The sequence below is a fragment of the Silene latifolia genome, chromosome 11 (assembly GCF_048544455.1).
Source record: "Silene latifolia isolate original U9 population chromosome 11, ASM4854445v1, whole genome shotgun sequence".
Taxonomy (NCBI): domain Eukaryota; kingdom Viridiplantae; phylum Streptophyta; class Magnoliopsida; order Caryophyllales; family Caryophyllaceae; genus Silene; species Silene latifolia.
Genome location: NC_133536.1, coordinates 55523610 through 55540744, shown reverse-complemented (window position 1 = coordinate 55540744; position 17135 = coordinate 55523610). Strand labels below are relative to the sequence as shown.

Sequence of the window (17135 nt, the reverse complement as noted above, 5' to 3'; positions counted from 1 at the left end):
TATAATAACATTTTCATTTTTTATTTATACAAAAAAGCTCTTTCATATTTTTGCCCCTAAAAAAATTAGTTTCTGCCTCCTTTTTTATTTTTAAAAAAAAGGGCATTTAAGAAGAAAAGAGCAAACGAGCGGATCAACCCACGAAAGATTCGATGTTGGCCCCGATTTTATTACGATAACAGAGGTACGTGCTCAAATACAATAACATTAAGTGCAAAATCTGTTTTTAATACTAATACAATACCTAAAGTTCAAGATTCTGATGTGAGCCTTCTCTCGTCTGTTTTTTTTTATGTAATAATAGGCCCCTCGCCACCGATATAGCATACAATGTGGATACTACGCTTGTCGGTTCATGTTGGAGATTATTAGGCGAAGATATCTCGTTATTCCAGAAAAGGTTAGTAATAATTTAAACATGTGTTTATTACTTTTTTTTAAATTAGAGCTAATGTTGTCTTGCTTGCTGCTATATATACCACGATGTTGCTAATGTTGTCTTGCTTGCTGCTATATATACCATAATGTCTTCTCTTTGTTTTTTCCGCAGTATGCAATCAACCCGTCACAACAGATTGAGCAGTACTCAAGTATAGATATAGACGAGGTAAGAGACATGTGGGGCAACTACGTCTTAGAATATATTAGAAATGCATGATACTCAGAGTTTAGATCAACTTATTAGTAAATTTTTTGTTGAAGTTAGGGAATGATTAGTTCATGTAAATTCAACTCCTTGTAAGTATATATATATATATGATGCAAATTTCTTGTTGTGGTTGAATTGAACTATTGAGTTACGATGAACCCAAATTTGTGATTTATCTTTGTCTTTGGTATATGGTATATGGTGTCACGACATATGCAGGTTTTTGAATGGCATGAAACAAATTTAATTTTTCAAAACATTAGGAGTTCGTAATAAAAACGGTTACTAAAAAAAAACCGTTGTGAATACCTTTCACAACGGTTAATAAAAATAACACCGTTGTGAATGACATTCACAAATACCCGCAAGATAATATTCAACAACAGGTTTTAATCGAAGAACCGTTGTTAAAAGTCTTCACAATTTTGGAGGTAAAATTACAACAACGGGTATTAAACAAAGAACCGTTGTTACTAAAAATTTCAACAACGGGTATGTACCATAAACCCGTTGTCAAAAGACTTCACAATTTTGGAGGGAAAGTTACAACAACGGTTATAAATACGACAACCGTTGTTATATAATTCCCTCCAAAATTTTGAAACACTTTCCACAACGGAGAACACCCAACAACAACGGCTTTTAACCGTGGTGAATACTTTAGACAACGGTTTCATTAAATAACCAAACCGTTGTAAATACCTTCTACAACGGCCGCTTTAACAACGTCCGCTTTTTGTTTTTACAACGGTTTTTACCCGTTGTTATAGCATGTATCTGTAGTAGTGCTCGCTTATAAATCTAGGTTTAATTCGAATATGTTATGAATCTGTTATAACTTTACTATTTTTTGTTTGATTTATGTTCAATTGAACCTGTTTATATGAATTTTTCGTTTTCGATTCATGTTTTCGATTAGAATGTTTCATATTGTCCTGTTGTTATTTTATTGTTGTTTATCTTCAATCAGTTCTTATCTTCAATTGAACCTGTGTTACTTGATTATTCTGTATCTTCAATCAGTGCTTATGAATTTTATAGTTGATCATCGTTATTTCGTGAATTTAGAGTCATGATCTGGTGAGTCTATCTATAGATTTGAGTATGTGAGTCCAGTAAAAATATCACAAGTTATACAAAACAGTATCACGAGGAATACTAAATAATATCATGAAAATTAAGCACAAAAATGGCTGAAAGTGTTTTATGTGACCCATTTGCCGGTCCACGCTGACCACCTACCCTGGTATTAGTATATTAACATTGTTAAGATAATTTAAATAAGGTAGAAAATGCACATAACCACTTAGAGGCCAAAAGTTGTCAATAACTGAAAAAAGGTTCGAAACAAATAGAGTACACGAGTATTATTGTTGTAGTAGCATTATACAAATAATAGTATAATTACACCTAAAATCTTCTGAATACCTAACTAAGTTTTATATGTACAAAGGAAACATATGATTCAAGTAGAAAAGGTGTAGCATCTACAAATGAAGATAAGGATTGTTCATCACTTCATCCCCATTTTGAATCCGTCTTTGAATGCTTTTCTGAGCACTCAATCTGGAATTAGATTGTGGTGATTGCCGGAGCTTCATCTGGTACTAGAATCGATTTGTGTGAATATAAGTATGAGAAAAAGAAGTTAGTAATAGCAGGCGAAAATGGTCCAGTGGTGAGATATTGTACAGTATAACCCGTGATATTGTTTAGTATAACCTGTGATATTGTATCACGGACTCACGGATTCAAAACGATAGGGTGGACTCATATAATTGTGCTATTTAAGTAAACTGTGTTATGTTGATGGTATAGTAATGCTATTTTGAAAACGAGAATGTGTTATTTTAATACTGTAACTTTTTTATTCTAGTTGTACATAATATTATACTAATGGTATAAGTTTGTTTCATACTCTAATTACATAGTTAGGGTTTAATTACAAAATTTAAGGCTATTAGTTCAATGGTAGAGCGACTTGCAAGCTTGCATGAAGACGTCGGTTCAAATCCCATATAGCCTAATACTTGACTTTGTTGCTGCCTCTTTATTATATTTTGGTCATTTTTCTTGGAGTTTATGACTAGCAAAAAATTTTTGATGGGAAGGCAGACATATTTAGCAATTTGTTCGCCTATTCACTTCTTTATGTACTGCTCATTCTTTTCTAGTGAGGTTCAGATTCTATCAACAAATTCTCATTTGTGACGAAAAACCCGTCACAAGCTTGTGGCAACGTAGATGCCCTTTCTCGAAGGACAATTCCATCTTTATCAAACTGTTAACCTATCAGTACAAGTCAGGCAACGTAGATGTAGCATACGATGTGTTAAAGGCAATGATTGAGTTTAACATTCCAACTGAAGCTAGACATTATGAGAAACAATATCACACTTTTTAATAAACAATATATATTTATAAGTTTCACAATTTGTTAGAAACAATGTCACACGTTATGAGAAACAATATCACATGATTTACTTAACAATATCACACGTTGGGATTAACAATATCACCCTCTGATAGTGAAGTATCACAACTATTACCAAAGAATATCACACTTCACCCAAAATAATATCACAGTTATAAAGATTGTTTTCATCCCTCAACTTTTGTGATATTAAGAAACAATATCACAACCATTACCAAACAATATCACACTTCACCCAAAACAATATCACTGATAAAAAAATGTTTACATCCTTCCAAGTTTTGTGATATTAAGAAATAATATCACCACCATTAACAAAGAATACCACCACCACCACACACCTCTAACTAATACCTCCCACCGCCGGCAAGCATTCCGGCGCAACTCTGACGTCCCCAACCACTTCACGACGCATAACCAGCTACCGGGCCAAATGCCAAAGTAACTTCGGCGAAAACACATTCATAGTTGAACCAAGCACACAAAATCAACTTGCAATTGAATCGAGACACCGATGGCTTGTCGCCCCACCTCAATCCGACTAAATAGGTTAAATAAATTATGAGGAAGAAAATAAAGTCAAAATCATCACCACGATGACTTAGGCTATGTAGGATTTGAACCTACATCTATATACAATATTGCACATTGCTCTACCGTTGAGCTAATAGCCTTTAAAGAACCGTTTTAATTAGAAAAGATTGCAAATTACTCCAAAAACAAGTTCATCTAGAGAAAAAAACAGAGATAAGGCTAAAACAATCACTTTGTTACACTATGTGCGCTTACAAACGACTCGAACCCATACCTCTACGCTTATTATTGGCTTATTACACATCACTTGAACATTGATTTAGTAGTATTTCTTTCATGTAAAAGCTTCTCACAAAGATAATTAATTCACACAGGACATTGCCTTCAAGTAAAAGAAATACTTGTATTTGACTTACTACTCATCATCCAACTAAATTCAGTAAAGTATTGATGATACACACCTAAAAATAATCATGCTAAAAATGTTAAGAGATCATGCTCAACTTTGATAGAAGGAACCATATGCCAAACTCGAATCGGTTCCACTGAAATATGTACACAGTAGTGGGAGAATCATATTAAATCCTCATAAATATTTTCATAGTCATGAGAATTTGCACTAACAATACTCCCTCCTATTCTAAATAACTCTCCCTATTTCCTTTTTCGTCTATTCACAATACTCTCCCTATTTCCTTATTTGGCAAACTTTTATACTTATTTTAATCACCCCACCTCACAACAATACTCCACAATACTCATACTTTATCTTATTTTAATCACCTTACCCCACAACAATACTTATTTTAATCACACAATACCTTCCCTCTCTCCAATCTCCTACCCCACACAAATACTTTACCATATAATACTCCCTTCCTTAATTCTTGTGCCCCCCTTGAATAGGGAGGGTTATTTAGAATAGGAGGGAGTATTATGATAGTCTATTTCACTAGCCATAATATGACACTCAAGTTAATTAAGACAAAGAAACTGAGCTACTCAGTAATCAATCACCAGAATATGCTAGTCTAAATCGTTTAAAGTAACACATATCTCATAAAGAATCAACACTCAGTGTATAACACTCCGTAGATCGAAATTAAGGAATTCGTTAAATCTAAGCTTAAATACAATGAAGAAGACGAAATATAGCAAAATAAAGAAATCCATCCAATCTAAACATAAATAGAACGAACACCACAAAAAATATCAAAACATAGAAATTCTTTCAATCCAAGCCTAAATACTAAAAATTCTTTCAATTTAACTCTAAATGTGAGGAACAATAACACATAATCAAAGTTATCCAACATTTAATTCCACAGTTTGGGGATTATTAACAAAAGATTATTAAAATCTAACTTGTGTTTAGCATTTGAAGTTTTACAGTATTTTTTTTTTTTTTGTAAAAGATGTGCTTTTACTAGTATACTGAACTATTATTAGATGGAATTCTAATTCTAATCCTAATTCTAATCTATCACTGAGCATCAAAGAAATGCTAGTTTCGTTTTTCATTAAATAATGCGTTTGAAAAGGAAGTTGATGTAGCAAAAGAAACTACAAAAGTAGCGCAAGCCAAGGATGAGTTGCGTAGTTATTGCATAGCATCAGCTCCAGGTAAGTCGAGATAAGTGCAGGAGAACCTATACTTGCATTTTAATCTAGATACATTTATGAGTGGAACATAGCTAAAGAACGTAGGAGTGGTACTTGATGGTAGATTATCTTTAGTTTTCTTGGCAAACCATACCCGAAAATCGAATCGGTTCCACTGAAATGAGTACACAACATTTAGAGAACCATATTAAATCATCACAAATGTTTCAATAATCATGATTCTACACTAACCATAATATGTTAGTTTCACTAATTACAATATGACATTCAAGTTAACCAAAACAATGACACTAAAATACTCTGACAAGGTATCGATGATCACCGAAGACGGGAACAACCTCCCTAAATTTCACAATCGAACAATTATAAACACTAATTTTCAGGACTGAAAAAAAACATCTAATTAACACCTACAACTGCAATTGATGATAATAATTGGTTCAATTATATGAAAAAAAATGAAAATTAATGAATTTTAGCAATAATTTTTATACCTAATTTCTAATTATGATGCATAGTGAGCAAAAACGAATCAAAATCTGAAAATAATTGCACAGTTTCACATAATTATACCTAGTTTCTGATTATATCGTAGATTCAAAACAATAATACAACATTTGTTTCATATTTACTCGATTTTAACAATTTAATATACCTAAATTCAAAAATTCGAAAGCATTAAAGTAAAAATTGTACCTGAATTCTGATCAAAACACAATTATATTGAAGAATGATCGGTATTGCTTCGTAATTTTGAGTGATTCGCGAATCTAATCTCTTGTTTCTTTCGTTTTTTATTCAGTTTTAGAGAGATAAAGTGTAGAGTAAAAATAAATGTTACGCATTATGTTTTTTTTATCAAGGTTGAGTGTTTTTTTTTTTCACTTTATGTGCGAGTGATACTGTTAAGAATAACGAGTGATATTTCATTCGTTACTCAATCCTCAAATATTTAGGAGTTCTCACCGGATCCCGACTCTATATATATATATATATATATATATATATATATATATATATATATATATATATATATATATATATATATATATAGAGGCGGGATCTCGTGAGTTTGGTTCTTACGGTGAGTTGTGAGTTTAAAAAATCTCAGCCATTAGATTAAATGGATTAGACGGCTGAAATTGAAACTAATATTAACAAAAATGTAACGCACCGTTCATACTTGATTCCTAATAACAAATCCTCGAACGTCTCTCTCTTCTTTGTCAGCAATCTCATTCCTCTTTCCATACTTCATTACAGCAGAAACCTCGTCGAATTTAGGGTTTCATCTCATAATTCAATCCATTCATAGGTAATTTATCTGCTTATTTGTAGATTTATGATCGTTGTTTAGTTTTTGACGATTGCTTACCTTTTTATTGCATCTTGTAGTTGGTTTTCCATTGATTGTTGACTCGAATTTGTCAATTTGCTTAGGCTGTGTTCAAATTTAGGAAATTTATCATGTCAATCATTCGAAATTAATCAATTAGGTTCTACTTCTTTGAATTTGTTGTTTAGCTTTTGCTGAAATTCAGGAAATTTTTTGTTATGCCAATCACTCAATCGGGCGAAATTGTTGTTTGTCGATAGTTTTAGTTAGGCAGGATTAAGAAGCTAATCATATTCGAGTTCCTTGATTTTGTTGTTTATTCATCGAAACTCGATTTTTTGCTGATGAAAGAGATTTTGCCGAATATGAAAATATCGAATTTTAGCATGTACTGATTAAAGATTACTACAAGGTCATGAATACTTTATAATAATGTTATTAGGAAAAAAAAGACATAATTTTGATGTTGCAAAACGAAGTGTGCCACTACTCAATTAATTGCTCCATTATTTCGATTCATTGCTATTTAAGGGAATGGTTGGACTATTTGATCAGGAACTGCGGCTTTGTCACTTTGGGAGTTAATAGTTGCTAGACAATTATCTTAACCGAACAGTCTGGTTACTCTCATTTGTCAACTTGATTAGCCCCTTTCATTTGATTCAAAATCGTTTCACTTTCATTTAACTTTGTTTTGACTCGGTTGTGGAACAAGAATAGTTAATATTGAATAACATAAGAGTAACACGGAATGACAATGGGGTACATTAGAATAATAAGAAAATTGGAATCAATTCAATTTGTGCATTGGTACACTGGAGAAGGAATGGACGAGATGGAGTTCACGGAAGCAGAGAGCAATATGAATGATCTGGTGGCTGAGTATCAACAATAACAGGGTGCTACTGCCGAGTAAGAAGAAGAGTATGAGGATGGCGCTGAGGAAAATGAGGACGCCTAGATCATCTTTTCTTTTTCTGCCTTTCCTTATCCTAAAGCAGTCAAGCTTAAACTTTTGCTGCACCTTTATATTATTTTTGCGATGTGTTTTTCCTTTTTTTGCACCTAGACAAAGATCGGAAGATAGAGCTTCAGGTAAGGTTTTAAATGAACATCTGCATTTATTTTCTAATAGAGCTTGCTAGCTTAGCTGGTAGGTACATGGCTAGAGTATGACCTTAAGGAAGTTGATAGTGTTGACTGTAGATTGTTGGCAAATTAAGCTTAAGTTATCCATTTTTTGTTTCGACAGACCACTTAACTACAAGACTGCAATAACTTGACAATCCCCAGCTAATCTTTGAAACATCTGCCAAGACTGAACATAATGTCAATGACCTCTTTCTTGAAATCAGTATATATGTTACTTACTCGCTGGTGTAATCTATCCTACTTTTTAATTCGTTCTCATCCATATTGGTCTAATAATTAAGATGTTGAATTGGCAGCAAAAGCATTGGAAAGAACATGGAAGTCTCGTGGTCCGACTGGAATGAGATTACAAAACAGGCAACAAGGCGGACCAAGACTATTTTGCTGTTCCAGATGATACAATCTATGTGAACCCGGCCGGCCAGTTAGTGTACCCTTCACAACCTAAATGGAGATGTACAAAAATAAAAACTGTTTATGATAGGAAGCTATGTATGATTTTATTTTCAATGACATTGTTATGTATCAGAGGCGTGTTCTATGTGAATGGATTGTCTTGTGTGTTGTGAGTCTTGTGACCTATATCACTGTGTGAGATTTTTTTTTCTATAATAAAAACGTGAATGTTGCTTAGAATGGCTTTGCTCTGATCACTGGGTATGTGAGCAAATGTATAAGCAAATGCCATCATTTAGGACGTATTGCCTTACTGGACAAATGTGGATTCGTTGTTAGGCATGGTCTCCTTAATCCTCAAGTCCCCTGAAATTATGGTAAAGATACATATTAGTTATGCTTCTGAAGAAATCCTGGTACACGTTAGTTATGCTCTGAACATCGTGGTGCTGTTTGATTTACTCTTAAATTTCCAATTGCTTCTAATTCATTTATTAGGATAATTTCTCGGTCTAAGTTGTTAATGTGTTTGTGACACTATCTATCAAGCATTGCCCACGTGAATGTGTTGTGCTAATTTGGAAGAAGGATTAAGCTTTTGATTAACTTTTGATTAATATGAAGCGTCAATGTGCCTTTTTTTTAAAAAAAAAAATAACACAACAATAATAGCAGAATAAAGCATTGCTCACATGAATATGTTGTAACAATTTAGAATAATAGTAGAATAACACCACAATAATAATGGAGTAACAACACGTATAGGGAAAAACAGGTAACAAAATGAGAATTTTTTTAAGAAAATAACAATAACACAACAATAATAGCAGAATAACAGCACAATAACACTGGAGTAACAACACGTAAAGAAAAAAAAAGGTAACAAAATGAGATTTTTTTTTTTAAAAAAATAACAATAATACTACAATAATAGCAGAATAACAGCACAATAACACTGAAGTAACACACGTAAAGAAAAACAAGATAACAAAATGAGATATTTTTTTTAAGAATAACAATAACACTACAATAATAGCATAATCACAATAACCCCAGAATAACAGCACAATAACATGTGGTAAAAAAAAAGAGTAAAAAAAATTAAAGTAGTAAAAAAAATCAAAGTGACACCAGAATAACATCAAAATAACACTAGAATAACAATACCACCAGAATAACAACACAATAACGCATGGTAAAAAAGAGTAAAAAAATCAAAGTGGCACCGGAATAACATCACAATAACACCAGAATAACAGCACAATAACATGCGGTAAAAAAAGGAGTAAAAAAATCAAAGTAGTAAAAAAAATCAAAGTAGTAAAAAAATCAAAGCGACACCGGAATAACATCACAATAACAGCAGAATAACAGTAGAATAACAGCACAATAACACGTAGTAAAAAAATCATAGTCGTAAAAAAATCAAATTGACAGCAGAATAACATCACAATAACAGCGGAATAACAATAACATGTGGTAAAAAAAAAGAGAAAAAAAATCAAAGTAAAAAAAAAAAGCACAATAACAGCAGAATAACAGTAGAATAACAGCACAATAACACTTGGTAAAAAAAAGAAAAAAAAATCAAAGTCGTAAAAAAAATCAAAGTAACAGCAGAATAACAGCGAAATAACAATAACTGCACAATAACATGTGGTAAAAGAAAAAGAGAAAAAAAAAAATCAAAGTCGTTAAAAAATCAAAGTAAAAAAAACACAATAACATCATAATAACACGAGGTAAAAAAATAAGAGTAAAAAAATTCAAGTAAAAAAAAATCTGGTACAAAAAGAAAAAGAAAAAAAGGTAACATAATGAGAAAATTGGAGAAAAACATAAGAGAAAAAAATCCAAGTTGTAAAAAAAAACATAATAACACGAGGTAAAAAAAAGGAGAAAAAAATTAAAGTAAAAAATAAAAAAGTAGCACTAGAAAAAAGAGAAAGTAAGTAAATGACAATGATTTTATATGACAAGTAAGATTAGATCTTGACCACCCATCTCTAATATAATCTAGTAGTTAAGATTCCCCCAACTCACAACTCACCATAAGAACCAAAAACACCAAATCCTCTCTCTCTCTCTCTCTCTCTCTCTCTCTCTCTCTATATATATATATATATATATATATATATATATATAGTATAAGGATCATATAAGTCCTTATAGTAAGTGTGAGTCCATAAGTCTCATTGTATACCCTTGGATGTTGGATATGGATGGTTGAGATTAAGATGGAAAACCCACTAACTCTATTATTTTATTGACTATCTTAATTACCTCTCTCCTCCTACAATCATAGAATAAGTAGCATGCATGCAGGCTTGTCAATCAACCGTCAAACACACACGTTACTTTTCCTTCCCTCTCTTTCTCATTTCACTCATTTTTTCAAACTAAAACCACCCTCATAATTAAACCTTGATCAAAATAAACTTCCCCCAAATTTTCAATAAAACAGGAACCTTATTGTCTTCTCCGTTTTCTTCAATCAGTTACCACTTGCCATTGTTGTCTTCTCACTAAAGAAACTCGTTATTGTCCATTTTCGCCATTTTCGCTAATCAAGGTAAGCATTTACTGGTTTTTATAGTCTTGTGTATTATTATTTACATCTTGTCATTGCCATTGTTGTCTTATTACTCACTAAAGAAACTCGTTTTATATTTTTTCGATTATTGCCCATTGTTATGTTCATATTAATTAATTTTACCCAGATTGTTTATCATATTTTGATACCCATTTTTTGTGCCTTTTGAAATTTCATTTTTGTGCGTCAATCATTTCAATTATGTTCATCAACCATTTCGTTCTTCATTGTAATTGTCTTTTGCCATTTTATGCTTTTATGTTCATTTATTTTGATTTTTCATTCTTACTAATTACTCACTTTGTAGCGTTAGTTTATTTTGTATTGTTTTGTTATTATGTGAAATAGTTATAATTATTATTGTTAGCCATTTTTTGTAGTTTAATTGTAGTTTCATACATTTTGAATTTTATATATCTGCACATTTTTTTGATTAGGGCAAAATAGATCAACACATTTTTTTGATATATCTCGCAATCGGATGAAATTACACTTTTCTCTCTGAAACTACACTTTTGTGTGTCTTTGAAATTACAGTCTTTACGTATTACGATTACATTCTCTTGACATATTGTTGAAATTACACTTTTGTTTTTTAAAATTACACCTTTTGTTGTTAGAATTACACTTTTTATCATTACGATTATATATTCTTTGAAATTACACTTTTGGTTGTTAAAATTACACTTTTTGATGTTAGAATTACACTTTTTATCATTACGATTTATATATTGCTTTGAAATTACACTTTTGGTTTTTAAAATTACACTTTTTGTTATTGGAATTACACTTTTTATCATTACGATTATATATTCTTTGAAATTACGTTTTTATAATTACGATTATATAGTTAAAATCACACTTCAGTTGTTAGAATTACACTTTGTGTTGTTAGAATTACACTTTGTGTTGTTAGAATTACACTTTTGTTTGTTAAAGTTACACTTATTATTAGGTCTTGAAGTTACTTATTTAGTTGATACAATGACAGTCTTTACGTATTCTGATTACATGTTTTTTATTTCTTTCTTGTATTAACTTGTTTGTGTATTTCACTTTGTCAAAGTTCATTTACCTTGCTTTGTAAACAATAATTACATACTACCATCCTTCCTTTTCGGATGTCAGATTCTGAAGAAGAAATTGAAAGTCAGGAGGAGGATGAACAAGTTAAAGTAGTCACCTCTACACTTTTTATCATTACGATTATATATTGTTGAAATTACACTTTTGGTTTTAAGAATTACTCTTTTTGTTGTTAGAATTACACTTTTTATCATTACGATTATATAGTTAAAATCACACTTTTGTTGTTAGAATTACACTTTTTGTTGTTAGAATTACACTTTTTATCATTACGATTATATATTCTTTGAAATTACGTTTTTATAATTACGTTATATAGTTAAAATCACACTTCTGTTGTTAGAATTACACTTTGTGTTGTTAGAATTACACTTTGTGTTGTTAGAATTACACTTTTATTTGTTAAAGTGTCACTTATTATTAGGTCTTGAAGTTACTTATTTAGTTGATACAATGACAGTCTTTATGTGTTACTGATTACATGTTTTTTATTTCTCTCTTCTATTAACTTGTTTGTGTATTTCATCACAAAGTTTAGTTTACCCCTCTCTGTACCATCCTTCCTTTTCGGATGTCGGATCTTTGAAGAAGAAATTGAAAGTCAGGAGGAGGTTAAACAAGTTAAAGTAGTCACCCCTAAAGTGTCTCGCTAAGTGCCGGCCAAAGATGCTTGTTGAGTGATTGAAAAGTGAACAAAGCTCGGCGAGAGGTCAGTACGAAGAGTTGGGTTTGGGGGGGATCCTGGAGCTTAAGTTGAAAACGTATCCGCTTGCCCATGTTCCACTATTTCTACGGGCATTTAGTGATGAGTCTTATGTGTTTCGGGCCTCGAATCAAGGAGTTTATGGTCACGAAACATGATGTTTATGACCGTTTCATGCTACCGCGGGGCCCTAGACCCATTGAACTAGTTCCTACAGGCCGGCAAAAGGGTTCTCAAGATCCTGCAAACAAGAGGTTGAAAGATCGTTGGCGGAAAGCGTTCAACGGCAAAATTGGAAAAGACGGAGTCAACTTAGGACTCGTCTTTGCGAAAATTGAAAAGAAAAAATACGAGAGATGGAGGGGATCGGTTTGTCGGGTTGTTTGTTCGCTCGCCATGTCATCCTTCCTCGCTCCAACCTCAAACAGTGTGATAGACTTCAAGCTTTTGAAAGCCATTGAAGATGTGAGTCTTATCTCGGAGTTTGACTGGTGTAGTTATGTTCTTGAATGCATGGTTAAGGTCACAGCAGATGTTGGCGAGAGGAAAAAATCTTTGCTTGGTCAGTATCCCTTTCTTACTCATCACCTATTTCCAGCGATTCGATTTCCGGGGGGAGAGCTGTCCCCATGGGCTCCCACTAATTCAGCACTGGGATCGGGTAAAATTTTCGGCACGATTGCACGGTGAGCTAGACAATGGGGGCCTGGGTCGTCAAACTTTTTCCGAGGTGAAGTATCCTCGTTGCCTCCAAGAGCAGCAATTGACCATCGGTGGCGTGGACACTGACAAACAAGTTGTGACCATTAGAGATATGGGAGCTACGACTCACCTGAAGAAGTTTGTTGAGATTGAACTCCCACCGGGAGTTGAAGATGACGATGAGTTGAAAGCTCGGGCTGTTGATGTAAGTTGTTCTCACCTGATTGTTTTTATTAAGTAAAGATAGATTTATTTGTGTTATTGTTCAACAATTTCACTATTCTTAGTTGGTGTTACACTTCTCTTAATTACACTTTTTCTGAACAAAATTACACTATTCTTCCTTGAAGTTACACTTTTATGAAATACATTTAAGTTTGATGTAACGCCCCGTAATTTCGGACCGTTAATATATTTCAAAAATAATTTATTAATCAAATAAAATTTGATATTTAAAGTAATTAAAGTAAAAATAATTCAAAGAAATATAATTTTATTATATTTTGAAGAAAAGTATTTGTTTTGATAGTTTTGAAATGTTTAAAAATAGTTTAAACCGTGTAAAATCTTTTATTTCGAAATAAGGGCGTATCGGGGGGAAAATGACAATTCGTTTGAACGTTGGGTAAACGAATTTGGAAATGGGTCGTATGAATACTCAATTTTATTGTAATCTCGTGTTTAAAGACTTTGGTCTTGACGGAATTTGCATTTGACTTACGGATTTAATTATTATTAAAACGAGTCAAAACCGACTCGTAAAAATCCCGACTAAAAATCCCACACCTTCCTCCCTCCTTCCTTTCTTCTCTTACGCGCACCCCCTCCCCCCTTTACCTTTCTTTTCTGATTTTTTTGTTCTTAGCATCATCATCATCAACATCAAACCAACTAAACACCATTTTTATCTTTTCAAGCTCAAATTCACCATATCTTACTCGTTTTTAGTCCGTTTTTCGCATAATTTACCTTTCCGGAATCCCCTCGCCACGATCTACAACTTAGTATGTTTTAATTTCAGTTTTCATTAAGTTGTTTTAAGACCAAATTTCGGAATTTTCGGTTTATATGCTTATTTTTGTGTTTTAATTGTTTATTTAAGGCTAGATTACCGGAAGGTGACCTTCCCACATCGGTAGAAGAGGGGAACGAAGCATGGTTTATAATCATGTGGCTACCTCTTCCTAGTGTGACGCGTTTTAAAGCCGTGAGGGGGTTGTGTCTCCCAGAGCGGACAATATCACGCTAGCAGGTTACCTTGGGCTGTTACATTTGAGGTTTCTGTGCTAAAGTTATACTTTTCTTCCTTAAAATTACAGTTTTCTTTGTTGAAGTTACACTTTATTGAAATGCATTTAAGTTTTAGATTTCTGTACTAAAATTACAATTTGTTTTGTTAAAGTTACAATTTTACAAAGTCGGATTGATACTCTATTTTATACTCTATTATGATATATAATTTGAATTTATTTTGCAATTTTAATGTAGGATGTCCATGAGGTTTATTTGAAGATGCAGAGGAATGCCATAGTCTTCTATTCATGGTATCTTTGATGCGACTCAAAAGCTTAAAGGGTTAACATCAGGTTCTTCCTCTTCAAGCGGCCTCGTCCCTACACAAAGTAGCCAAGATTTTTTTCAAAGTCAGCAGATGAAGGTATATGCTGGGGAGATTCAAGAGATAGCTCAACGAATAAAGGATTCTGTTGATTTTGCACCCATACTTCAAGAAGGTGGGTCTGGAAATGTTAGCACAGGAGAGGAGGAGTCAGATGTTGATGGAGAAGATGTCGGGGATGGAGATTTTGGAGATGGGGAAGCTGTTTCCCTTGGTAGTGATGAAGTAGGCCGTGATAAGGATCGTGAAGTCGCTACAGAACAGATAATGGACACTGTAAAGTTTTACAACAACGGTGATTTTAATGAAGGTGCTGATTCAGGTAAAGAGGAAGAGGAAGATCCAATGGGGGATGTAGGTGTACAAGTAATGGAAGTTGTTCAGGGATCATCTGTTAAGGATGTACAAAATTCTCTTGAGTTGAAACTCTATAAAAGGCGTCAAGAACAGGAATGCAACATACAGTATAAAAGGCGTAAAGTTGTCCAAGAGCCGGTGAAAGTAGTGGAAAATGTTATTCCCGAAGATTCCTTAACCGATCGTGAAATTCTTGAGCAATATTATTCAGCTGAGGATGTTGACGAAGCTATTAGGAAGGGGGCCCTTAATACTGGCCGTCAGATGGAGCAAGTACAAGCTGCTGATGAGGGTGGGCCTATTGGTGGCGATGCTGAAACAGGTGAGAAGGAGTCAGTGGATGTGAAGTCAATGGAGATTGTGCCTCCTGCTACTCGGTTCCTTTTTACGACCGAGCTTTAATGATGCAGAGCGGAGAATTGTGGAAACTGAGTCACAATTGATGGGAACTCAAGTTGGATGTGAACCAGCCGCAGTAGACCCTGTTAATGGTAACATTGTCACTGGTGATTTATTGGGAAATGAACACGCGGTTATGGATGAAGGTAATGATGTAGCAAGTAATCCGGTGGCTTTGGTAAAGGATGATGCTGCGGAGAAAGTGGTGGACAGTGTGGTGGAGACTGCAATGGAGGACGCGGCAGTGAAGGATCATGGAGGTAATCAGTTGTAGTTAAGCTATGCTTCCTAGAGTTACATTATTTGGAAGTTGGAATGATAGTATTATTTGAAGGGGCATCATTGTGTGTTGCTGTTACTTTTTTAGTGGTTAGAGTTACATTTTTCTTTTTTTTTTTTTACGTTTTTGTGTTTGTCTGGTTGAAATTACACTATCTACTATCAAAATCATACTTTTTCTATTTACAATTACCCTCTTAAGTTGAGTGTTATTTGTCATTTATTAGTTTTGTTTGAATCCATTTTTTGATGTTGAACTTCAAATTAGTAATTTGCGTGAAATTACATTTTGGATGAGACATTTGACTCTTTTTTTTCAAATTTCGTAACGTGTCTGCTATTGTTCATCCCAAGTGGAGGTTACACCGCAGGATGCGACCGAAAAGTCATTCGACTTACCACTTACTTTTTGGTCTACCGCTGAAGTAGATGAGGCCTTTATTTGGGGTGCGGTTCAAGATAAAGGCGATCCCAACTGGTGAGGTTGCAACAAGAGACCCTGGGAAAGTGAATGATGTGACTGATGAACAATTTGGAAATGAAGACGAGGATATTCCTGAAGATAATGATGCAGCAAATAATCTTGTTGTTGTTGGAAAGCGTGTGGTGGATGATTTGGTGGAGAATGTGGTGGACAATGCGGTTGAGACTGCGATTGAGGACGGGGCAGTGAAGGATCATGGAGGTAATCATTTATAGTTTTGATATTCATTTCCTTTAGAAATTTTTGAAATTACACTTTTTGTTGTAAAAATTACACTTTTCGTTGTTAGAATTACAGTATATACCATTACGCTTTTTTTGTTAAATTAACACTTTTCATTTTTAAAATTACGCTTTTTGTTGTTAGAATTACGATTTACATATTAGAATTACACTTTTTACCATTACAATTACACTTATTTATATAGTATTGAAATAACACTTTTGGTTGTTAGAATTATACTTTTCGTTGTTAGAATTACGCTTTCTACCATTACACTTTATTTGTTGTTAGAATTACGGTTTACATTATTAGAATTATACTTTTTAGCATTACAGTTACACTTCTTTATATAGTACTGAAATTTTTAGCATTACAGTTACACTTTTTAGAATTATACTTTTTAGTATTACAAAAATAAATTTACTAAGAGTCACTATTGTTCATCTGCAGTTGAAGTTAACGTGCAGGATTCTCCAGTAAAGTCACTCGAGTTTACGTGCACTGTATATCCCACTGCAGAGTTAGATGCGACTTTTCGTTGTGCTTCATTCAAGAGAAAGGGGAGCCC

At 33.3% G+C, this 17135-nt stretch overlaps 1 long non-coding RNA gene across 1 annotated transcript; it reads left to right on the top strand.

Annotated features, from left to right (window-relative positions):
* Positions 1–6406: 6406 nt before the first annotated feature.
* Positions 6407–8297, top strand: LOC141614866 (uncharacterized). The gene is made up of 3 exons (XR_012529423.1): positions 6407–6555; positions 7829–7930; positions 8025–8297. It is a non-coding gene; the product is annotated as an uncharacterized LOC141614866 (long non-coding RNA).
* The last annotated feature ends 8838 nt before the right edge of the window (positions 8298–17135 follow it).